Raw genomic sequence first — 16,961 nt, 5'->3', positions numbered from 1 at the left:
AGGGAGGGAGGGAGGAGGTGAGCGCCTCTCTCCAACTAGCACTGAGTCCGAGGGGACAGGACCCTCTGGCCAGCTCCAGACAGGGGGAGGGGTTCAGGAGTGTCCGGGGGTGAGGAGGTTGGTATTACAGGGGTGGTGTGGGTGGCCCTGGGGCCTGATGCCTGTGTTGTTCGTACAGGCCTGCAGGATTCTGCTGCTTGTGGCATGGGAGTATGGGCCGGATGTGGGCGAGGGCCACATGGGGTGGGGGGTGCTGAGAGTGATGGAGGTGGGCCTAATGGGCTGGGTGGATGTGACCCCGAAAGAGAAGCCAACACAGTTCCCAGCCCGGGGAGAGTGGAGGGTGTGTGTGTGTGTGTGTGTGTGTGGAGGGTGTGTGTGTGTGTGTGTGTGTGTGTGTGGAGGGTGTGTGTGTGTGTGTGTGTGGAGGGTGTGTGTGTGTGTGTGTGTGTGTGTGGAGGGTGTGTGTGTGTGTGTGTGTAGAGGGTGTGTGTGTGTGTGTGTGGAGGGTGTGTGTGTGTGTGTGTGTGTGTGTGGAGGGTGTGTGTGTGTGTGTGTGTGTGTGTGGAGGGTGTGTGTGTGTGTGTGTGTGGAGGGTGTGTGTGTGTGTGTGTGTGTGTGGAGGGTGTGTGTGTGTGTGTGTGTGGAGGGTGTGTGTGTGTGTGTGTGTGTGTGTGTGGAGGGTGTGTGTGTGTGTGTGTGTGTGGAGGGTGTGTGTGTGTGTGTGTGTGGAGGGTGTGTGTGTGTGTGGAGGGTGTGTGTGTGTGTGTGTGTGGAGGGTGTGTGTGTGTGTGTGTGTGTGTGTGTGTGGAGGGTGTGTGTGTGTGTGTGTGTGGAGGGTGTGTGTGTGTGTGTGTGTGTGTGTGGAGGGTGTGTGTGTGTGTGTGTGGAGGGTGTGTGTGTGTGTGTGTGTGTGTGGAGTGTGTGTGTGTGTGTGTGTGTGGAGGGCGTGTGTGTGTGTGTAGAGGGTGTGTGTGTGTGTGTGTGGAGGGTGTGTGTGTGTGTGTGTGTGTGTGTGGAGGGTGTGTGTGTGTGTGTGTGTGTGTGGAGGGTGTGTGTGTGTGTGTGTGGAGGGTGTGTGTGTGTGTGTGGAGGGTGTGTGTGTGTGTGTGTGTGTGTGGAGGGTGTGTGTGTGTGTGTGTGTGTGTGGAGGGTGTGTGTGTGTGTGTGGAGGGTGTGTGTGTGTGTGTGTGTGGAGGGTGTGTGTGGAGTGTGTGTGTGTGTGTGTGTGGAGGGTGTGTGTGTGTGGAGGGTGTGTGTGTGTGTGTGTGTGTGGAGGGTGTGTGTGTGTGTGTGTGGAGGGTGTGTGTGTGTGTGTGTGTGTGTGTGTGGAGGGTGTGTGTGTGTGTGTGTGGAGGGTGTGTGTGTGTGTGTGTGTGTGGAGGGTGTGTGTGTGTGTGTGTGTGTGTGTGGAGGGTGTGTGTGTGTGTGTGTGTGTGTGTGGAGGGTGTGTGTGTGTGTGTGTGGAGGGTGTGTGTGTGTGTGTGGAGGGTGTGTGTGTGTGTGTGGAGGGTGTGTGTGTGTGTGTGTGTGTGTGGAGGGTGTGTGTGTGTGTGTGTGTGTGTGTGGAGGGTGTGTGTGTGTGTGTGTGTGTGGAGGGTGTGTGTGTGTGTGTGTGTGTGGAGGGTGTGTGTGTGTGTGTGTGTGTGGAGGGTGTGTGTGTGTGTGTGTGTGTGTGGAGGGTGTGTGTGTGTGTGTGTGGAGGGGGGTGTGTGTGTGTGTGTGTGTGTGTGTGGAGGGTGTGTGTGTGTGTGTGTGTGTGTGGAGGGTGTGTGTGTGTGTGTGTGTGTGTGGAGGGTGTGTGTGTGTGTGTGTGTGTGTGTGTGGAGGGTGTGTGTGTGTGTGTGTGTGTGGAGGGTGTGTGTGTGTGTGTGTGTGTGTGTGTGTGGAGGGTGTGTGTGTGTGTGTGTGTGTGTGGAGGGGGTGTGTGTGTGTGGAGGGTGTGTGTGTGTGTGTGTGTGTGGAGGGGGTGTGTGTGTGTGGAGGGGGTGTGTGTGTGTGGAGGGTGTGTGTGTGTGTGGAGGGGGTGTGTGTGTGTGTGTGTGTGTGTGTGGAGGGTGTGTGTGTGTGTGTGTGTGGAGGGTGTGTGTGTGTGTGTGTGTGTGTGTGGAGGGTGTGTGTGTGTGTGTGTGTGTGGTGGAGGTGTGTGTGTGTGTGTGTGTGTGGAGGGTGTGTGTGTGTGTGTGTGTGTGTGTGGAGGGTGTGTGTGTGTGTGTGTGTGTGGAGGGGGTGTGTGTGTGTGTGTGTGTGTGATGTCAGCTGCTCCAACTCAGGAATGAACTCGAATTATTCCACAGTCCAGGAGCGGGCTGGAAACTCAGGGTTCAAGGATAACCGCACGGGATTGAGGGGGACTATGTTTACGTATGTGTCCGACCCCAGTGCCTGGCTTTGAGGATCCATTAGCCCCAAGGTGGACATCACTGCCCAGTGGACCCTGCCCATTAGGAATGGCCGACCACATAAGCCTCCTGTCAGAACCCCCAGTCATACTGAGAAAAGGGGAGGGAGAGCCAGACTCCAGGGCCAAAGGTTACTCTGACTGGGTGAGGGCATAGGTCAGGGACATCCAATGGAGATGGAGGGCACCTGTGAGGTGAGTGAGCGTCAGGCGCTGGTTAAGGTGGCAGCTTTCAGGGCTGGGAGGCCAGTGGGTCAGGGGAGCCGGCTCACCTGACTCTCTCTCTCCCTCTCTCTCCCTGTCTCACTCTCTCCCTCACTCTCTCTCCTTCTCTCTCCCTCACTCTCTCTCCTTCTCTCTCCCTCACTCTCTCTCTCTCTCTCACACTCTCTCTCACTCTCTCTCTCCCTCTCTCCCTGTCTCACTCTCCCTGTCACACTCTCTCCCTCACTCTCTCTCCTTCTCTCTCCCTCACTCTCTCTCCCTCTCTCCCTGTCTCACTCTCTCTCTCTCACACGCTCCCTCTCTCTCTCTCCTTCTCTCTCACTCTCTCTCTCTCTCGCTGTCTCACACTTTCCCTCTCTCTCACACTCTCTCTCACTCACTCTCTCCCTCTCTCTCACACTCTCTCTCACTCACTCTCTCCCTCTCTCTCACACTCTCTCTCACTCTCTCCCTGTCTCACTCTCCCTGTCTCACTCTCTCTGTCTCACACGCTCCCTCTCTCTCACATGCTCTCTCACTCTCCCCATCTCCCTGTCTCCCTCTCTATCTCTCTCTATATCTCTCTCTTCCTCCCTCTTTATCTCCCTCTCTCTCTATTCCTCTCTCTCCCTCTCCTCCACTCCCCCCTCTCTCTCTCTCCCTCCCTTTCTCTCTCTCCCCCATCTCCCTGTCTCCCTCTCTATCTCTGTATCTCCCTCTATCTCCCTCTCACTCTCCCTCACTCTCTCCCTCCCTCTCTCTCTCCCTCTCCTCCACTCTCCCCCTCTCTATCTCCCTTTCTCTATTCCTCTCTCTCTCTCCTCTCCTCCACTCTCTTCCTCTCTCTCCCTCCCTCTCTCTCCCCTCCTTCTCTCTCCCCCTCTCTACCTCTCTCTCTATTCCTCTCTCCCTCTCCTCCACTCTCCCCCCTTTCTCTCTCCCCCATCTCCCTGTCTCCCTCTCTATCTCTGTATCTCTCTCTATCTCCCTCTCTCTCTCCCTCCCTCTCTCCCTTCCTCTCTCTCCCTACCTCTCTCTCCCCTCCTCCACTCTCTCTCTCCCTCTCTCTCCCTCCCTCTCTCTCCCCTCCTCCTCTCTCCCCCTCTCTACCTCTCTCTCTATTCCTCTCTCTCTTCCTCCCCTCTCTCCTCCTCCACTCTCCCCCTCTCTCTCCCTCCCTCTCTCTCTGCCCTCCTCCACTCTCCCCCTCTCTCTTCCTTCCTCTCTCTCTCTTCCTCCTCCTCCTCTCCCTCTCTCTATTCCTCTCTCTCCCCCTCTCTCTCTCTCCCTCTCTCTCTCTCGCCCCTCCTCCACTCTCCCCCTCTCCCTCTCCCTTCCTCTCTCTCTCCTTGTGGTAAACCACTGTTGCACCTCTATTAGGTGATGTATGGTAGGACCTGTACAACTGGTACGTCGGTAGTCCCTGCCTGCTGGCTCCGCCCAGTAGGCGGAGTATAAATCTGTGTGTCCTCCATGCTGCAGTCATTTCGCCAGCTGCTGTGGGAGGCCACACAACTTAGAGCAATAAAGCCCCAGTTGTATTCAACTCTCGTCTTTGTGCAATTGATCGTGCATCAATTTATTGCTCTAAGATTTTCTGAAGATTGACCTCCGAATCAAACCGGATCGCCTGCAGCTGGATCCTCAATCAAGCGACGCCAAAAAGGACTTTCAGCACTGGCTAGCTTGTTTCGAGGCGTACATCGACTCAGCGACCAGCCCTGTTCCGGAGGCTCAGAAAATACAGATACTGTACTCGAGGTTGAGCTCCAACGTCTTTCCGCTGATCCAGGACGCGCCAAACTACGCCGCAGCCATGACGCTACTCAAAGAAAAATAAGACGAACACGCTCTTCGCCAAGCACATACTCGCCACTCGCTCTCAACTCCCTGGTGAGTCCATAGGAGACTTCTGGCGGCCCCTAATCCCAGTCGTCCGGGACTGTGACTGTCAGGCCGTTACGGCCATGGAACATCTCCTTATGTGGGACGCTTTTGTTACGGGGATTGGGTCGGACCTCATATGCCAGCGACCTCGAGAGGGGGCCACGCTCGATCTCACAGGGACAAAGAAGCTAGCGCTCTCTATGACGGTCGCCTGGCGCAATATCCAGGCCTACACCCCCAGCCGCGCGGCCCACCTCTCGTACGCATTGTGGACCCCACAGACGGCCGCCCCAGCGGGAGCCCTACCCAGTCAATACGCCTGCGCCACGCGCCAGCCAGCGAACCCCGGGGGTCTCCGATGTTACTTTTGCAGCCAGCAGAGACACCCCCGCCAACGCTGCCCGGCCCGCGCTGCCCTTTGTAAGGCTTGCGGTAAGAAGGGGCATTTCAGGGCAGCACAGTGGCCTAGTGGTTAGCACTGCTGCCTCACGGCACCGAGGTCCCAGGTTCGATCCCGGCTCTGGGTCACTGTCCGTGTGGAGTTTGCACATTCTCCCCCCGTGTCTGTGTGGGTTTCGCCCCCACAACCCAAAGATGTGCAGGGTAGGTGGATTGTCCACACTAAATTGCCCCTTAATTGGAAAAAATAATTGGGTAATCTAAATTTATTTTTAAAAAAGAAGGGTCACTTCGCCGTGGTGTGCCAGGCCCGCGCAGTCACCGCTATTGGCCCCACCACCCTCGTTTATGAACAATGGGCGCCGCCATCTTCTCCCCCTCAAACCACGCGAGGCCAGTGGGCGCCGCCATCTTCTCCCCCTCAGACCGTGCGGCCAGTGGGTGCCGCCATCTTTCCCTCCGCGCAACACGTGGGGCCCATGGGCGCCGCCATCTTTTTCAACCCCCGCCACGTGCAGCCCATGGGCGCCGCCATTTTGTCCTCCCCAAGATCTTCAGGCGCCGCCATCTTGTCTCCCCCATGGCACATGGGCACAACCAGCGTTCCAGGACCCGTGCCCCCCGGACACCCCATCATCTGACACCAGCGACGACCAACCGCGACTCGCCTCAGTGACCATCGACCACTCTCGTCCGCGCAACCTGGCTACCGCATCGACCAGCGTTAAAATCGATGGACACGTGATCTCTTGCCTGCTGGACTCCGGGATCACCGAAAGCTTCATCCACCCGGATATTGTAAGGCGCTGCTCCCTCACGGTACACCCCGCCAATCAAAGAATCTCCCTGGCCTCCGGATCCCATTCAGTGGCGATCCGGAGGTACTGTACGGTCACACTCACGGTCCTGGGCGTAGAATTCAGTGGCCTCCGCCTCTACGTCCTCCCTACTCTCTGCGCTGCCCTACTACTCGTCCACTGTAACCTCCAGAGTCTAACCCAGAAATTCGGCGGGCCCCTACCACCCCTTACTGTGTGCGGCCTCGCGACCCTAAAGGTCGATCCATCTTCCCTCTTCGCAAATCTAACCTCAGATTGCAAACCCGTCGCCACCAGGAGCAGACGGTACAGCACCCAGGACAGGACCTTCATCAGGTCCGAGGTCCAGCAGCTGCTTCGGGAAGGCATCATCGAGGCCAGCAACAGCCCCTGGAGAGCCCAAATGGTAGTAGTTAAAACTGGGGGAAAACACAGAATGGTCGTGGACTACAGCCAGACCATCAATCGGTACACGCAGCTCGATGCGTACCCCCTCCCACGCATATCTGATTTGGTCAATCAGATTGCACAGTACCGGGTCTTCTCAACAGTAGACCTCAAATCCACCTAGCACCAGCTCCCCATCGGTAAAGCGGACCGTCCCTACACCGCCTTCGAGGCAGACGGTCACCTGTATCACTTCATAGGACAATACAGCGCAGTACAGGCCCTTCGGCCCACGATGTTGCACCGAAACAAAAGCCATCTAACCTACACTATGCCATTATCATCCATATGTTTATCCAATAAACTTTTAAATGCCCTCAATGTTGGCGAGTTCACTACTGTAGCAGGTAGGGCATTCCACGGCCTCACTACTCTTTGCGTAAAGAACCTACCTCTGACCTCTGTCCTATATCTATTACCCCTCAGTTTAAAGTTATGTCCCCTCGTGCCAGCCATATCCATCCGCGGGAGAAGGCTCTCACTGTCCACCCTATCCAACCCCCTGATCATTTTGTATGCCTCTATTAAGTCTCCTCTTAACCTTCTTGTCTCCAACGAAAACAACCTCAAGTCCGTCAGCCTTTCCTCATAAGATTTTCCCTCCATACCAGGCAACATCCTGGTAAATCTCCTCTGCACCCGCTCCAAAGCCTCCACGTCCTTCCTATAATGCGGTGACCAGAACTGTACGCAATACTCCAAATGCGGCCGTACCAGAGTTCTGTACAGCTGCAACATGACCTCCCAACTCCGGAACTCAATCCCTCTACCAATAAAGGCCAACACTCCATAGGCCTTCTTCACAACCCTATCAACCTGGGTGGCAACTTTCAGGGATCTATGTACATGGACACCTAGATCCCTCTGCTCATCCACACTTTCAAGAACTTTACCATTAGCCAAATATTCCGCATTCCTGTTATTCCTTCCAAAGTGAATCACCTCACACTTCTCTACATTAAACTCCATTTGCCACCTCTCAGCCCAGCTCTGCAGCTTATCTATATCCCTCTGTAACCTGCTACATCCTTCCACACTATCGACAACACCACCGACTTTAGTATCGTCTGCAAATTTACTCACCCACCCTTCTGCGCCTTCCTCTAGGTCATTGATAAAAATGACAAACAGCAACGGCCCCAGAACAGATCCTTGTGGTACTCCACTTGTGACTGTACTCCATTCTGAACATTTCCCATCAACCACCACCCTCTGTCTTCTTTCAGCCAGCCAATTTCTGATCCACATCTCTAAATCACCCTCAATCCCCAGCCTCCGTATTTTTTGCAATAGCCTACCGTGGGGAACCTTATCAAACGCTTTGCTGAAATCCATATACACCACATCAACTGCTTTACCCTCATCTACCTGTTCAGTCACCTTCTCAAAGAACTCAATAAGGTTTGTGAGGCATGGCCTTCCCTTCACAAAGCCATGCTGACTATCCCTGATCATATTATTCCTATCCAGATGATTATAAATCTTGTCTCTTATAATCCCCTCCAAGACTTTACCCACTACAGACGTGAGGCTCACCGGTCTATAGTTGCCGGGGTTGTCTCTGCTCCCCTTTTTGAACAAAGGGACCACATTTGCTGTCCTCCAGTCCTCTGGCACTATTCCTGTAGCCAATGATGACATAAAAATCAAAGCCAAAGGTCCAGCAATCTCTTCCCTGGCCTCCCAGGGTTCCCTTCGGCGTCACCAACGGGGTCTCGGTCTTCCAAAGGGAGATGGACCGAATGGTCGACCGGTACGGTTTGCGGGCCACCTTTCCATACCTGGACAACGTCACCATCTGCGGCCATGATCAGCAGGACCACGATGCCAACCTTGCCAAATTTCTCCACATCACCACTCTCCTAAACCTCACCTACAACAAGGAGAAGTGCGGGTTTAGCATGAACCGCTTAGCCATCCTCGGCTATGTGGTCCAGAACGGAGTTCTGGGGCCCGATCCCGACGGCATACTCCCTCTCCCCTACTGCCCCAAGGCCCTCAAACGCTGCCAGATGTTCTTTTCATACTACGCCCAGTGGGTCCCAAACTATGCGGACAAGGCCCGCCCACTCATACAGTCCACCCATTTTTCCCCTGATGGCCGAGGCACAACAGGCCTTCGCCCGTATCAGAGCCGATTTCGCCAAGGCCAGGATGCACACAGTAGACGAGACGCTGCCCTTTCAAGTAGAGAGCGACGCATCAGACGTCGCTCTAGCCGCCACCCTCAATCAGGCAGGCAGGCCCATGGCATTCATTTCCTGCACCCTTCATGCCTCAGAAATTCAGCACTCATCCGTCAAAAAAGAGGCCCAAGCCATCATTGAAACTGTGCGGCATTGGAGGCATTACCTGGCCAGCAGGAGATTCACTCTCCTCACTGACCAACGGTCGATAGCCTTCATGTTCAACAACACACAGCGGGGCAAGTTCAAGAATGATAAAATCTTGCGGTGGAGAATCGAGTTCTCCACCAACAATTACGAGGTAATGTATCACCTACTCCGTCGAGGAAGTATGCTAATCACCAGAGACTGCCAGGTCTGTGTGGAGTGCAAACCGCACTTCTACCGGCCGGACCGTGCGCGCCTGGTGAAGGCCTCCCGCTCCTTTGAACGCCTCAGCGTGGATTTCAAAGGGCCCCTCTGCTCTACCGACCGTAACACGTATTTTCTCAGTGTGGTCGATGAGTACTCCAGATTCCCCTTCGCCATCCCATGCCCCAACATGACGTCTGCCACCGTCATCAAAGCCCTCAACACAATCTTCGCTCTGTTCGGCTTCCCCGCCTACATCCACAGCGACAGGGGATCCTCATTCATGAGCGATGAGCTGCGTCAGTTCCTGCTCAGCAGGGGTATCGCCTCCAGCAGGACGACCAGCTATAACCCCCGGGGAAACGGACAGGTAGAGAGGGAGAACGGGACGGTATGGAGGGCCGTCCAACTGGCTCTCCGGTCCAGGAACCTCCCAGCCTCCCGCTGGCAGGAGGTCCTCCTTGACGCTCTACACTCCATCCGGTCACTATTGTGCACCGCCATTAACAACACACCCCATGAACGTGTGTTTACCTTCCCCAGGAAGCCCACATCCGGGGGTGTCGCTCCCGACTTGGCTCGCTGTTCCAGGACCCGTCCTGCTCCGTAGGCACGTCCGACTCCACAAGGTGGACCCGTTGGTGGAGAGGGTGCAATTGCTCCATGCAAACCCCCAGTACCCCGACGGCCGCCAGGATACTGTCTCCCTCAGGGACCTGGCACTAGCAGGTCACACACTCACACACCCCTCCGGCCCGGCTCCACCCCCCCTCCCCCGGCGCACCCAGCAGCAACCCCCCCGGGACCACCCATCCTCCCTCTGCCCACGCCCGAGGATGAAGAGGATTTCGGCACGCTCCCGGAGTCACCGAAGACCAGACCAGCATCGGCATCGCTGCCACCACTGCGTCACTCCCAGCGGCACATCAAGGCCCCGGACCGGTTAAACCTCTAACTGGTCCACTGGACTTCAAAAGACATTTTTTATCTCTCAAATATTGTTAATGTAAATGTCAGTTGTTGTATATAGTTCTCCACCAACCCCGCCGGACTCAATTTTAACAGGGGGTGGATGTGGTAAACCACTGTTGCACCTATATTAGGTGATGTATGGTAGGACCTGTACTACAGGTACATCGGTAGTCCCTGCCTGCTGGCTCCCATTTTAACCTGTTGTCCACGATGGATTAGCTCACTCATTAGTCCAAAGATGTGCAGATTAGGTGGATTGGCCGCACTAAATTGCCCTTAGTGTCCAAAAAGGTTAGATGGGGTTGCTGGGTTACGGGAATAGGGTGGAGGTGTGGGCTTAAGTGGGGTGAACTTTCCATGGGCCGGTGTAGACTCGATGGGCCAAATGGCCTCCGTCTGCACTGTAAATTCTATGTTCTATGTATTTGCTTTGTTTGGCCCTTTTCCCACACGGGATCGAAGGACTTATTTGTCGATGCATTTTGTCAATTATTCTTTTTGTCTACTGTGTACGTTCCCTTGGCCGCAGAAAAATACTTTTCACTGTACTTCGGTACATGTGACAATCGATCAATCAATTGATCGAACCCGGGACCTCGGCCCGATGACGCAGCAGGGCTAACCCACAGCACCACCGTGCTGCCCTTCAACATCCCTTCATGATAACCATAGCTTCCCTTCCCTCCCACTCTTCTCATCCAATCACGGTCTGGAGGAATCAGTGGATGAGCTATTCCGCATTTTTCAAACATTAACCAGGCCAATAGTGTTCCAGAAATAACCTGCCCCCCCCCCCCCGCCCCCACCCACCGCCGTGTGGGGCCTTGGGCCTGTACACGATGCGGTTAAATCTGCCCCTGGAGAAACAGCCAATCTGTGAGCGGAAGCTGCGACACAATCTGAATGAACAACTTTCTGTAATTACTGAACTCCCCCCCCCCACCCCAGAATGAACCTGGCTTCAAAATAAAAAGCAAGCCCTTACCTCTAGGCCTTAGTGAGCAGAGCCTGGATTAGGTAGGCCGACAATGGTTTTACAACCTCCAGTTTTCATGACTAATGCCCGTTTGTTTAACAAACTGCTCATTCAGTTCTGAAACATGTTGGGATCCTGTAGTTACAGAGTTTCTCCTGTGGATTGATAATTGGGTATATGTCCTGGAGGATCAGTGCCTGAGTTCTGTTGCAACTGGCTTTTTTATGATGGGCGTCTATCCTCTGCCTGAAGCCTGCCAACAACCATTTGAGAGCGAATTATCTCCTAGTTTAAGTGGCTCCCTGGTACCCGTCCTGTTTGTGAACTGGTCAGACCAGTTTCTTAGGTGTCGTCCCTCCCATCCCTCAGCTGGCATCTGGATCCCGCTCTCCCGAGGCGTCCTGTCAGCCATGGGCTCCATGGGCCCACTCCCACCTCTGAGTCGAAGGGTTTTAAGTCCCATCTCTAGAGAATCCAGCCCCGTAAAACCGCCAGGTTGTTGTAAAAACCCATCTGCTTCACTAATGTCCCCGTTAGGAAAGGAATGTTATTGGGGCGATGGATAGTTACAAGGTAGCGAGGAAGGATCTAAAGAGAGAGCTAAGACGAGCAAGGAGGGGACATGAGAAGTATTTGGCAGGAAGGATCAAGGAAAACCCAAAAGCTTTCTATAGGTATGTCAGGAATAAGCGAATGACTAGGGAAAGAGTAGGACCAGTCAAGGACAGGGATGGGAAATTGTGTGTGGAGTCTGAAGAGATAGGCGAGATACTAAATGAATATTTTTCGTCAGTATTCACTCAGGAAAAAGATAATGTTGTGGAGGAGAATGCTGAGTCCCAGGCTAATAGAATAGATGGCATTGAGGTACGTCGGGAAGAGGTGTTGGCAATTCTGGACAGGCTGAAAATAGATAAGTCCCCGGGACCTGATGGGATTTATCCTAGGATTCTATGGGAGGCCAGGGAAGAGATTGCTGGACCTTTGGCTTTGATTTTTATGTCATCATTGGCTACAGGAATAGTGCCAGAGGACTGGAGGACAGCAAATGTGGTCCCTTTGTTCAAAAAGGGGAGCAGAGACAACCCCGGCAACTATAGACCGGTGAGCCTCACGTCTGTAGTGGGTAAAGTCTTGGAGGGGATTATAAGGGACAAGATTTATAATCATCTAGATAGGAATGATATGATCAGGGATAGTCAGCATGGCTTTGTGAAGGGTAGGTCATGCCTCACAAACCTTATTGAGTTCTTTGAGAAGGTGACTGAACAGGTAGACGAGGGTAGAGCAGTTGATGTGGTGTATATGGATTTCAGCAAAGCGTTTGATAAGGTTCCCCACGGTAGGCTATTGCAAAAAATACGGAGGCTGGGGATTGAGGGTGATTTAGAGATGTGGATCAGAAATTGGCTAGCTGAAAGAAGACAGAGGGTGGTGGTTGATGGGAAATGTTCAGAATGGAGTACAGTCACAAGTGGCGTACCACAAGGATCTGTTCTGGGGCCGTTGCTGTTTGTCATTTTTATCAATGACCTAGAGGAAGGCACAGAAGGGTGGGTGAGTAAATTTGCAGATGATACTAAAGTCGGTGGTGTTGTCGATAGTGTGGAAGGATGTAGCAGGTTACAGAGGGATATAGATAAGCTGCAGAGCTGGGCTGAGAGGTGGCAAATGGAGTTTAATGTAGAGAAGTGTGAGGTGATTCACTTTGGAAGGAATAACAGGAATGCAGAATATTTGGCTAATGGTAAAGTTCTTGAAAGTGTGGCTGAGCAGAGGGATCTAGGTGTCCATGTACATAGATCCCTGAAAGTTGCCACCCAGGTTGATAGGGTTGTGAAGAAGGCCTATGGAGTGTTGGCCTTTATTGGTAGAGGGATTGAGTTCCGGAGTCGAGAGGTCATGTTGCAGCTGTACAGAACTCTGGTCCGGCCGCATTTGGAGTATTGCGTACAGTTCTGGTCACCGCATTATAGGAAGGACGTGGAGGCTTTGGAGCGGGTGCAGAGGAGATTTACCAGGATGTTGCCTGGTATGGAGGGAAAATCTTATGAGGAAAGGCTGACGGACTTGAGGTTGTTTTCGTTGGAGAGAAGAAGGCTAAGAGGAGACTTAATAGAGGCATACAAAATGATCAGGGGGTTGGATAGGGTGGACAGTGAGAGCCTTCTCCCGCGGATGGATATGGCTGGCACGAGGGGACATAACTTTAAACTGAGGGGTAATAGATATAGGACAGAGGTCAGAGGTAGGTTCTTTACGCAAAGAGTAGTGAGGCCGTGGAATGCCCTACCTGCTACAGTAGTGAACTCGCCAACATTGAGGGCATTTAAAAGTTTATTGGATAAACATATGGATGATAATGGCATAGTGTAGGTTAGATGGCTTTTGTTTCGGTGCAACATCGTGGGCCGAAGGGCCTGTACTGCGCTGTATTGTTCTATGTTCTATGTTCGATGAAATCTGCCGTCCTTACCCGGTCTGGCCTACGTGTGACTTCAGACCCACAACTGCCCTTTGGAAATGGCCTAGTCAGCCACTCAGTTGTACCAAACAGCGACGTGACCACTTCCGGGGGCCCCTTCAATACTTGCTCTTCAAGGAGGTGGTCCCATCACCACCCTCTCACGGGGCAATTAGGGGTGGGCAAAAAATGCTGGCCTAGCCAGGGTTGCTCACACCCCAGAAACAAAAGGAAAGAAAAAGAATGTGAATTTTATAAAGAAGGAATGTGCATTCCATAACCAGGGAAATACACTCGTTACTGGGTCGGGTGTACTGGTGAGAGCGGAGAGGAGGATTTACCCACAGTGATGTGTTTCTACTGCAATGAAAGGGTTCGCTATGTTACATACCAACACAGGCTTTTTTTCTCATTCATTTACGGGATTTGGCCATCGCTGGTTAGGCCAGGATTTATTGGCCATCCCTAGTTGCTCTTCAGAAGATGGCGGAGAGCCGCCTTCTTGAACCCGCTGCAGTCCTTGAGGTGTAGGTACATCCACTGTGCTGTTAGGGAGGGATTTCCAAGATCACAATAATAACGATCTTTATTAGTGTCACAAGTAGGCTTGCATTAACACTGCAATGACGTTACTGTGAAAAGCCCCTAGTCGCCATATTCCGGCGTCTGTTCGGGTACACAGAGGGAGAATTCAGAATGTCCAATTCACCCAACAAGCACGCCTTTCGGGACTTGTGGGAGGAAACCCAAGCAGACACGGGGAGAACGTGCAGACTCCGCACAGTGACCCAAGCCGGGAATCGAACCTGGGACCCTGGCGTTGTGAGGCAGGCGTGCTAACCACTGTGCTACCGTGCCCCCCCCCTTCCGGCCTTAACCCTAACGTGACCTGGAGAGCGCACTCTAACTCCGTCCTTGGTAGATCGCCTCGTCATTCTACAACGCAAAGAGTAATCACAGCTTGAATAAAAATACTGGCTGTCATTCTTTTGATAGGAATGTAGTTTAACAACAGAACAATTTTAGCCAATAGTCAATTAAGGTCATTTGATATTCAGCTACCTGTTTCTTAGATGTGATCTCAGATTGCATAAAGCTGAGATCATTTTCACCCTCAGTATTAATTTATCTTTTCCCCCTTCAATGTTAATCCCTTCACCCTTCTATTCACACCGTCATTTGCTCTCTGAGGCTTTTCGCCCCCTCTCAACTCTCCTCTCTCTTACCTTTTCTCTGAATTCTTTGTTGGTCCCCGAACTGTCTTTAATCCCTAATCTCTGCTCTCCGTAACCCCCCTACCACCTCCATGTCCACTCTGCCCCCCCCCACCCCCAGCTCCTAAGCTTCCCTCTTCCCCCTCCTCCTCCCCTGTCTCTCTCTCTTTCCCCTTCCCTCTTTTCCACCTTCTCTTCCTCCATTCCTCAGTCTCTTTTCCACCCCCCGCCCCTCTTTTGCAAATGATAATCGAGGCCCGATCAATTGTGAATTGGAATCTGAGGGTTTTTTATTTGTGAGACAATGATGTTGGGGGGGAGGGGGATATTGCACCCCCCCCCCCCCCCTCCTCCCAGCAATGTGTTTCGCAGCCGGGGAGCCCCCATGAGGGGGAGGGGGGAGGGAGGGGAGGGCTGTCGTCAACGGGATCAGAAATCCCACCGGCGGGAACATTAAAGTGTACGGGGGCAAAATGATGGCGGATGGAGTTAGGTCACGGAGAAGCCACGATCTCACTGAATGGCAGGACAAGCTTGAGGGGCCGAACGGCCTCCTCCTGTCCCTGCGCCGTTCGGTTCCTCACTCACCATTGTCAGCGCTGCGAGTCTGGAACCGTAGCCCGGTGTGAGCACCGTACACGACAGGGGAGGAATGAATGTTTAAAAAACAGTTCCACGAAAAATATATAAACCAGGAATCCAGAAAGACAAGGCCAGATAGATTGGCAAAGTTACAAAGTGCAGAAGGGGGCTGTGATGAGATGCATAAGAGGTCATGTAAATATTAGCAGATACGACCTCCAATCAGCAGGTGGCAGTAAAGGACAACCAAGCACCAGGACATAACAGAGGCCATTCGTACCATCGTGCCGGCCTTCGGAAAGGTCCATCCCGTACGTCTTACCCCCTCTGTGATTCCACCATCAATTCACTCGAAGACACGTGGAGAAGTAAACCGTGGTTTTAATCAGCTTAGAGCTGAGCCTGCCTGCGACCGGTACAACACTGAAGGCGGCCCCGCAGGTCAGCAGCTTTTATACTTCCTGTAAAGGGGGTGGAGCCATGGGCGGAGCCCGTACATGCCCCAACATATCCCCTGTGAGTGAAGCCACACAATGGCCCATAGGTAGAGCCCACAGGGTTAATAACATAACACAGTGCACTGGTGAATTATCAGGAATTATACATTCACCACATTCACCCCCTGTTTAAAAATGAAGTCCAGCGGGGTGACGGGCTCATAGATTCAGTCGGTCCGGTGCCCGGATCGTACGTTGCGACCGCCGAAGCACTGGTGTTGCAGCCGCTTCGGGGGGCTGTGGAAGTGGGTCCGGAGCGGGCACAGGCGTGGACTCCGGGAGCGGCTCTTCCGGAGCTTCATTCCTGTGGAGCGGTGCGGCGGGTGGGAGGGAGCCCGAGAACCATATAGGGGTGGGGGTGCTGAACATGGGAGGTTGGACGGGACATAGTGTGGGGGATGCAGTAGTGGGAGTGGTGTTGGAGCCTGCGGGCGGCAGGTCCCGGAGGGAGACGGTATCTTGCCGGCCATCGGGGTGTTCGACGTACGCATAGTGTGGGTTGGAGTGCAGGAGCTGGACCCTCTCTACCAGGGGGTCGGTCTTATGGCTCCGAACATGTTTTCGGAGGAGGACTGGACCCGGTGTCATCAGCCAGGGCGGAAGCGAGGCCCCGGAGGTAGCTCCCCTAGGGAAAACAAACAAATGGTCATGAGGAGTCTGGTTTGTGGCCGTGCAAAGGAGGGACCTAATAGAGTGCAGCACATCGGGGAGGACCTCCTGCCAGTGAGAAACTGGGAGATTCCTGGACCGCAGGGTCAGTAGGACGGTCTTCCAGACCATCACGTTCTCCCTCTCCACCTGCCCGTTTCCCCTGGGGTTATAACTGGTAGTCCTGCTCGAGGCGATGCCCTTACTGAGCAGGTACTGACGCAGTTCGTCGCTCATGAACGACGAGCCCCTGTCACTGTGAACATAACTGGGGAAACCAAACAGGGTGAAGACACTATGCAGGGCTTTGATGACAGTGGGGGTGGTCATATCAGGGCAGGGGATGGCAAACGGGAAGCGGGAGAACTCATCTATGATGTTAAGGAAGTACGTGTTGCGGTTATTGGCGGGGAGGGGCCCTTTGAAATCGATACTGAGGTGTTCAAAGGGCCGGGATGCCTTTACCAGGTGGGCCTTATCCGGTCGATAGAAGTGCGGTTTACACTCCGCACAGATCTGGCAGTCCCTGGTCATAACTCTGACCTCCTCGGTGGAGTAGGGCAGGTTGCGGGCCTTGATGTAATGGGCGAGCCAGGTGACCCCCAGGTGGCAGAGGTCGTCGTGGATAGCCCGTAGTCGGTCATCTTGCGCGCTGGCGCATGTGCCGCGGGACAGGGCATCTGGGGGCTCATTGAGCTTCCCAGGGCGATATACTGTATCGTAGTTATAGGTGGAGAATTCGATTCTCCACCTCAAGATCTCATCATTCTTGATCTTGCCCCGCTGCGTATTGTCAAACATGAAGGCAACCGATCGTTGGTCGGTGACGAGGGTAAACCTCCTACCAGCGAGGTAGTGCCTCCAGTGCCGCACGGCTTCCATGATGGCTTGGGCCTCTTTTTCAACCGAGGAGTG

General features: G+C 53.7%; 1 long non-coding RNA gene across 1 annotated transcript in view; it reads right to left on the bottom strand.

The window, feature by feature from the left end:
- LOC140402516 (uncharacterized) overlaps window positions 1–10,741 on the bottom strand; it is a 41,506-nt gene extending 30,765 nt beyond the window's left edge. The window contains exon 1 of the long non-coding RNA XR_011938152.1: window positions 10,651–10,741. This is a non-coding gene — a long non-coding RNA (uncharacterized lncRNA). The remainder of the gene's footprint in view (window positions 1–10,650) is intronic.
- Window positions 10,742–16,961: the final 6,220 nt, after the last annotated feature.

The sequence above is a fragment of the Scyliorhinus torazame genome, chromosome 25 (assembly GCF_047496885.1).
Source record: "Scyliorhinus torazame isolate Kashiwa2021f chromosome 25, sScyTor2.1, whole genome shotgun sequence".
Taxonomy (NCBI): Eukaryota; Metazoa; Chordata; class Chondrichthyes; order Carcharhiniformes; family Scyliorhinidae; genus Scyliorhinus; species Scyliorhinus torazame.
This window is presented reverse-complemented; position numbering and strand designations above follow the sequence as displayed.